This window comes from Marmota flaviventris, chromosome 16, assembly GCF_047511675.1.
Source record: "Marmota flaviventris isolate mMarFla1 chromosome 16, mMarFla1.hap1, whole genome shotgun sequence".
Classification (NCBI taxonomy): domain Eukaryota; kingdom Metazoa; phylum Chordata; class Mammalia; order Rodentia; family Sciuridae; genus Marmota; species Marmota flaviventris.
Genome location: NC_092513.1, coordinates 23,483,246 through 23,491,230, shown reverse-complemented (window position 1 = coordinate 23,491,230; position 7,985 = coordinate 23,483,246). Strand labels below are relative to the sequence as shown.

General features: G+C 40.6%; 1 protein-coding gene across 1 annotated transcript in view; it reads left to right on the top strand.

Moving 5' to 3' along the window:
- Positions 1–1,591: 1,591 nt before the first annotated feature.
- Positions 1,592–7,985, top strand: part of Me2 (malic enzyme 2) — a 77,228-nt gene continuing 70,834 nt past the window's right edge. Inside the window, exon 1 of the mRNA XM_027949042.2 lies at positions 1,592–1,741. The gene's annotated coding sequence lies outside the window, so the exon portion shown is untranslated. The remainder of the gene's footprint in view (positions 1,742–7,985) is intronic.

The following is a 7,985-nucleotide window of genomic DNA, read 5'->3' as shown; positions in this document are numbered from 1 at the left end:
AATAACGAATTAGTAGTATGTTTTTTCACAAGAAGCCTTTGACCAATCACTGGAAGTGTCTAAAGAGAAAAAAAAAAAAAAATAAGTGGATTGTAGTCGACCAGCCAAACAGGTATCTGCCTCCTTGACATTAGCAGACATTTCATTTAATAAGGATGAACTGACCTCAATTAAACCAAAATAAGTCCCACCCATGATAGCTCTCTACAACCCTTTCTCTTGGAATTATTCTACCATAGGACAAAATTTCAAAGAAAAAAGAATTTATTTATTCCTTATGCCTTGCCTCTTATTTCTCTATTGATGAAGCATCTGCAAAGGCAGTTGAAGTTTTGAAGTTTCCTTCATTCAGCTTGCTGCATCTTGAAAATTTCTGGCTAGCAGGGTTATTTTAGGTCACGCTTATTTATAGCCCCTTTTTTTTTTTTTTTTTTTTTTTTTTTTTTTACTGCGGTGGTTACTATAGGAGCCATACCTATCATTTGTAATCTAACTACAGTGTTCTCTCACCTGCCCCACCCTTCAAAGTTCAGAGTGGCACGGTTGCTCCAGAATTTACATAATTGTCAGACTTTGGAAGGGAATGATTCGTTTTTCTCTGGTACTCCTCAATTTTCTCCATCCTACATTTCCATCTCTTTTAATTTGCTTATTCCATATGCCTTGCATCTTATTTATTAAATTGTCATTACCATTTCAAGAGTATAAAACTTCGAATACTGTAAGGAATTTCTGGTGGCAACATTTCTGAATTAAGAATGAATAAACATCCTCCTAAACCCTAACCGTGGGTGTGTTCAGATGTGGGAAGGCGTGGTTCTTGCCTCTTTCAAGGACATGAAAATTTCGCGCACCGGCGCTTTCCCGAGAACACTGAATATCTATTTATGGTTATGTGGCGGTAGGGATGATTAGTAAATCCCCTGCGGATCCATAACTGTGTCACCAGCGGTGAAGAGTGGCACAGAATTTTGAGGAAGAGCCAGTCTTACACACCCTGATAAAAACAGCTCCGAAACACAAAGAGTTCCTCAAGTGCGGGAGCCTAGTGTTTCTTGGGCACTCCCCCTTCTCCCTTTCCATTCTTCTGCCCTGTATCCAGCTCCATCGTCTCCTATCCTCTACGGATCGTGCAGGAGGGACCCAGACCTCAGCTTCCTCTCTTCTCCCGGGACTCCAAGACTGGTACCCGCAGATACCCCCGCCCGCGCCTGCGCAGAGCCTCTTCTCGCGCGAACGTTCGACCCCGACCCCCCACACTCCGGTAGACCCCAGGAGGGACCGGCGTGGGCCGCCGTTAATCTACCTCAGCTCTTTCACCGAGGCGCACCTCCGAGTTCCTCCTACTCTGCGGGGTCCTTCTCCCGTCCTCGGGATCGCCACCACACAAGCGTGCGTGGCCTCTGAACAGTTAACCTCGTGGATTCGGGCTGAAGAAGGTGCTGCTCGCGGAACCGGAGCGCCCGGCGGCGAGGCCTCTAGGCGGAGCCCCGCCCCGCGGCCGGCTCCTTGCCTCCCATTGGTCCGCGCTCCCGTCCGTCCGCCCATGGGCCGGCGCCGCTTTCCTGGCTACCTCGGAACGTGGGGGCCGCCCAGGCCAGTGCAAGCCAGAGGTGGTGCAGGCTTCAGAAACTCGGAGCTGAGAAGGGCCGGGCGGCGCCGGCTCTGAGCATCGCGGAGCGAGCTGCAGGGCCGCGGCCTCTCCGTCCGAAGCACCACCTGTCGCTGGGTGAAACGTCTGGTAAGGCATGGCACGGTACGCAGTTGAGGGCGGCCTGGCGCTGCGGGGCTGGGCGGGGAGCGGGCGCCGGCCTTCTCGGGACCGGCCCGGGAAGCCGAGCGCGGCCTCCACGCGTGCGGCCCGCGTCTGGCGGATGCGCGCCGGGATGAAGGTAAGCGGCCGGCGCAGCCCAAGCTGAGGATGTGGGGCTGGTCGGATCCGGCGCACGCTTTTAGGGCATGTTTTCCCGGTTTCCACGCTCGCTGGTGCCGGGGTTTCCACCCCACCCCCGGGGGTCGGGCATCTTTTCTTTTCTTCCTCTGGAGCCGGTCAAGACCGATTTTTGTGGCTGGAAACCCCTTAGACAGAATATTTTTCTCAGCCGGGATGAGGGAGTGGCAGTGTTTGTGTTCCTCATTTAAAGAGAGTTGCTGCAGACTAGAAAGTTCTAAGATCCGAGTGGTTCCGGAGTGGTTCAGTCCATTCATTTGAAATAGCATCTGTGCACCAGGGTTGGCAGGTGTTTCTTTAACGCTCGCGACAACCAGCTCTGCCTGTGGTGTTGCATTTGTGACCTTAGATTTGACTTTATTTATTTATTTATTTATTTTTTGGTTCTGAAGATTAGTCTAGAAAGTTAACGTGGCTTGTGAAAGGCGAGATCAAAATAACCTCGACCGAAGTGCTTCTTTAAGAAACGTTTTGTCATCTCATACCTGTGGATTTGTCTTCCTGAGGCTTGTGGCAATCACTTCTAAGCAAAGCAGTTAATGGCATTGTTATTTCTTTTAATGTTGTAATTGGGATAACAGTAGAAGCTCTGTTGTTCCTGATGGGCGGGGCACTCCTCTCAGTAGATTATCTCAGAATAACCCTTTGGGGTTGGTACTGTTATTATCTCCCAGTATACAAACGAAGAAGCTGAGGCTTAGTTAGGAACGTTAAGTTAAAAACCTGGATTTAAACTCAAGCAGTCTAACTTCATAGTTCCACTCTCCCCTCTTAACGTGTGTGTTCCCTTAAGGACTTGTACCTGTTGTTGAACTAATTGCAAAGTAATGTCATAAATATTCAGCTTTAGTTTCAAAATATTCTGGAAGTCAGAGAAGTCATTTTCCCAAAACAAATAGATGTATCTTTTGTGTGAGTATATAACTAGTTGATTATATATTGTTATGTTACACAGCTTGCAGAAATACAGAACAAAGGTTTAATTGTCTTTTTTTAATATTTATTTTTAGCTGTAGTCGGACACATTATTTATTTTTATGTGGGGCTGAGGATCGAACCCAGGGCAAGCGCATGCTAAGTGAATGCTCTAGGGCTGAGCCACAAGCCCAGCCCTCATTGTCTTTTAAATTGGACTTTTAATCAACTTTTGGCCTGATTTGTAACTTGTACCTGACTCTTAACGATAGTTAAAAAGCCTTGAAAATTCTATATAGAGGCCAGAAGTGCTTTATCATATAACCTTTATCAGGCATTAATAGAAAATGTTGGGTAATGCTTTTGTAGACGTTCTTCATTCTCTTGAGAGTAACATACTCATGCTTAATAGTTGTTACTGAAAAAGAGCTGCTTGTGGGTTTCACCCTTCTAAGGTGTTTCTGTATGTTTCTGTTTTTTAATGAAAATACATGTGAGAATTATAAAGGAAAAACTTATTTACCATTTTAGGGTTGGGTTTTGTTGTTTTTGTTTTTGGTAAGTTAAACGCTATTATAATGCTGTTTGTGTCTAATTTGCATTTAATTTCACATAAAGAGGCTATTCTAATCCATATTAAAGTTTACATAAGTTAAACTAAAATTTTAATATGTTGGTGAATTTATTAAAGGTTAGCTAGTTTGTTTGAAAGTCTTTTGCTTTATGGCTGCATGTTATACTTAGTTTGGTGAACATGATACAGATTTCAGAAGTAATGAATCAACTCCATAGAGATGTTTGATTTGCCTGGATCTGTTGCCAAATTCTCATTCTTGATCTGGAGATTTAAATTGAAGAAATGCTTTAAATGAATGTTAGTCATGATTATCTTCACAGCCTCTTAGTATGGATTTCATCTTTAGAAGATGTTGATGGAGAAACTAGCAGGCATTTAGAAAGCAACTTATGACCACCTTGAATGACTGATAATCAATGCACTCATCAAAGCACTCAGAGCACTGTGATAAGTATCTTAAATGGATTATCTAATTGACTTCTTAAAACAGCCTTATTTAATAGCTTTTCTTGTTCATCCCCATTTGAGTAATGAAAGAATTGCAACTCAGGGAGGTTGTAGCTTAACTCAGAATCGCCAGTGTAGCAAATGGCAAAGCCAGTATTTGAAGTTCAGACAGGTTGACTCTGGAGCTTGCTCTTTGACCACTCTTGCTAGACAACCTAGGTATATGTTTTAGTGAATAAACCTTCAAGTCAATCAAGCTCAACAATTATGACAATTAAGATTATAAAGCTCTAAGGTTTTGATGCTTTATATATCTATTATCATTACTATACACAATTCTGCAAAACAGAGTTCCCTTTCCCTGTTTTATTGATGAGAAAAAAAATGAGACTTCTTAGTGGTTCCCAGATTGGACTTTATAGACAAGTTTTTTAAAAATATATTTATGGGGGTGGGAAATTTGGGACCAGAGGTAAGACTGCCAGTTTTTAATTCTGTCAAGAGTAAGGACCTTCTTAAAAACTACTGCAATCTACTGTCCCCATCCTTTCCTAAAAGAGAATATTTTTACCATCCAAAAGGTAGAAAGGTCATAATTATGACATAAAAACAAAAAAATAGTTTAGTATTATGAATATATTACATTGTCTTAGATTCTTATTTGGTTACAGACCAGTGAAAATGTCTTCCATACTAACACCAGATCATTTGGGAACACAGGTGACAACAGATTCTTAATTGATAATTAGCCAAAACCTCTCTTTAGTGAACAGTGTCTAGTGTTTTGGTCTCTCCCAGGTCTTAACCAACTCTTTTCTGCCTCCTGGGTAAAGGCCTGGGGAGGGTGACATCCAGTAGCCAATGATGTAACAGTTTTAGTCCCAGTCCAGGTTGTAAACACCATGGAGAGGGAGTTCCATTGCCTCCCAGTTCAAGAACCCCCTTCTTTATCAAAATTTACTTTTGGAAAGGACCAGGTATGGTTGAATGACACGGACACACCAGGGGTAAAATGAGGTATGTCCTAACGGTATCCAAGAAACTGTGGAGTAAGTAGCTTGATTTAGCATGTTTATTTAAAGTTGGAATCTCAACCATCTTTTGTTTCCTGGTTTTCTTTTCTTTCTCACCCCTCCCCTCTACTGGATATTGAATCCAGGGCCCTTTACCACGAAACTACATCCCCAGCCTTCTGCCCACCCCCCCCCCTTTTTTTTAAAGGAGAGAGAAAGAGAGGATCTTTTAGGTAGATGGACACAACACAATGCCTTTATTTTTATGTGGTGCTGAGAATCAAACCTGGGTCCCGCCCGTGCTAGGCAAGTGCTCTACCGCTGAGCCACAATCCCAGCCCTGCCCACCCCCTTTTTTATTTTTATTTTGAGACAGATTCTGGTTAAATTGCTGAGGCTGTCCTTCAATTTGGATTCTCCTGCCTCAGCTTCCCACTGGGATTATTGGTATATGTGCCACCACACCCAGGCTTGTTTCTTGTTTTTACTTCTTTTATTCTTCTGTCCTACTATAAAACAAGGAGTTAGGTGTGGTTTTCCTCATTTTATGTGTCTCCAGCTGATAATAACTCCACCTGTCAGTTTCTCTTTGTAACTGTCTTGCATTCTAATTTTGGCAAAGATTGGGTATTTTTCTTATTATTTATTTATTTTTTTATTCATGCCTGTTGTTTTAAAAACACCATTAAACCAGGTGCCATGGTGCACACCTGTAATCCCAGTGGCTCAGGAGGCTGAAGCCGAAGGATCGCTAGTTCAAAGCCAACCTCAGCAATAGTGAGGTGCTAAGCAACTCAGTGAGACCCTGTCTATAAATAAAATACAAAATAGGGCTGGGGATGTGGCTCAGTGGTCGAGTGCCCCTGAGTTCAATCCCTGATACCAAAAAAACACTATTAAATTTTATTTTATATTTTATTTTACTTGAGTAATTTAATGATAGAGCATTTTTATAAATTATAATACTCTTTTACATATATTTTATTATTTGATCATCACAATTATCTGTGACAGGTGATGTAACCTTTATTATACAGGCTGAATTCAGTATTTGATAGAAGCAAAATTAGAGCTGAAAATATAAGACTTCATATTTTAAATGTTGGTCTTAATTAAGTTAACTGCTGATTGCAAAAGATATTTTTTTCAGATTGCCTTTGATTTAAAATAAAATGTATCCATACTACCTTTAAATTTGCCTACCTCACCAGTATATTATAATATTTTGGTACCAAAGTTTTTATTATGGTAAGTAATGATGTTACCCTTGAAAGAACCACATAAACATGTGATCAAGTTGTCCTTCAAGACTCTTTTTTTTTTTTTAAATAACAATGCCAAAATTTAGGTTTTCTCCTCCTTTCGCCTGGGTGCCCTCTTTTAATACTATTGTAGTGGAGGGGAAGCTACCTGGTGCATATTTCTCTGCTGCTGTTGCTGTAATTAATATTACTAATAATATTATATTGTTTGGCTAATTTTGTAAAGGATTACAGAAACTTGGCGTATACAGAATCTAGAGTCAGTGGTTAGTGCTTTCTGCAGTATGTTAATGAATGTAAAGTGGCATGGACCTTCTAAACAATATAATCCTAAAAGATATGAAGTCAGATTTTAATCATTTTATACTTAAAAGTAGACTTCAAGAACTTGCTAATTAAAAAAACTGAGTAAATAATCTCTTATAAAGCAGATTCTCTTAAAATTAAAATCAATAAAGTTTCTCAAAGCAGGCTCCTGTTTATTCTTCTGCAGTGTACATTTTTAATAGATACCTAATTATTGAGGTAGTGAAGATAATTCATAGGTACATAGAAGTTATAAAAAAAAAAAGAAAGAAAGAAAGAAAAAACTTGGGGAAAGCCTGTAGTTTTAACCACTGAGCCACATCCCCGGCCCTTTTTATTTTTTATTTTGAGGCAGGGTCTTGCTAAGTTGCTTAAAGCCTTGCTTAGTTGCTGAGGCTGGTTTTGAACTTGCTATGCTTCGCAGCCTCCTGAGTCTCTAGGATCACAGGCATGTGCCACTGCTCTGGGCTTTTTCTTTCTTTCTTTCTTTTATTTATTTATTTTTTAATTCATAAAGGAGAGCTATAGATACCAGTAGAACATTAAGAGAGTAGTACGTGTGGTGATTTAATAAATTTCTATCAAATGTAAGTTTCATAATAGCTAGAAAGACATGGACTGCTGTAGCTTTAAGTAGAAATATGTGAGCAGTACTAACTTTTTATCTCATTCTGGCCCTGTTATGTGGTAGGGGCACAATAGATGACTAAGTAATTATAACATATGTTCAAAGTGATGACTGTATCAACTTCAACTTTAAGGTGGTCGATTAGTCACATGTTGGAATTTCCCTTTCTTACTCTAAAAACACAGTAATGGTAACTGAAATAGAAACAGAGCCAGGTTTGAAAGCAAGAAAGGGAAATTTGCACATGCAGAAATGAAGATACAACCTCTGGCAGTGAGCTGGAGTGGTAGAGAAGTGTCCCGTGGGTAGACAGGGAACAATAAATACTAGGAAGGGTCTGAAGTAGTAATATTGCTCACCAGGAGATGGAAACTGATTTCCCAAGTCTGTATGACATTGGGATCCCAAATTAATTGTACTTCATAAAAAAGTACTGCCCTCTTGGTGGAGTGGCAGGGGGTCACTGGGAAATCTGTATCTTCCCTGGGATGGAGGTGAGAGTTGTGCCACTCACTCCACACCAAAAACAGAATCCTAAATCTTTTACTCATTTGAATTTGGGTTTGGAATTCTTCCCCTGAGGTGTGTTACTATTTAGTACAGAAACTAATTTAGAAACTGGATTTAGCCTGTAAACCCTCTGGATTTTATAAAGGCAAACTTAAAACTGTCTCCAAATGTTGCTTTCTACAGCACACAACATGTAGGGAGTGCTGTCAAAGATTGCTGTTTTCAAAATAATGAGCTTATAGATAGATATCTAGGCACTAAAGACTTTAGAATACTAATCTTGGGAAGGTCTTGGAAAGGTCTTCAGAACAAATATTTAATGAAACCAAGATTTTTTAAGTTATGAAACATGAACACATGTATATAGTAAAAGATC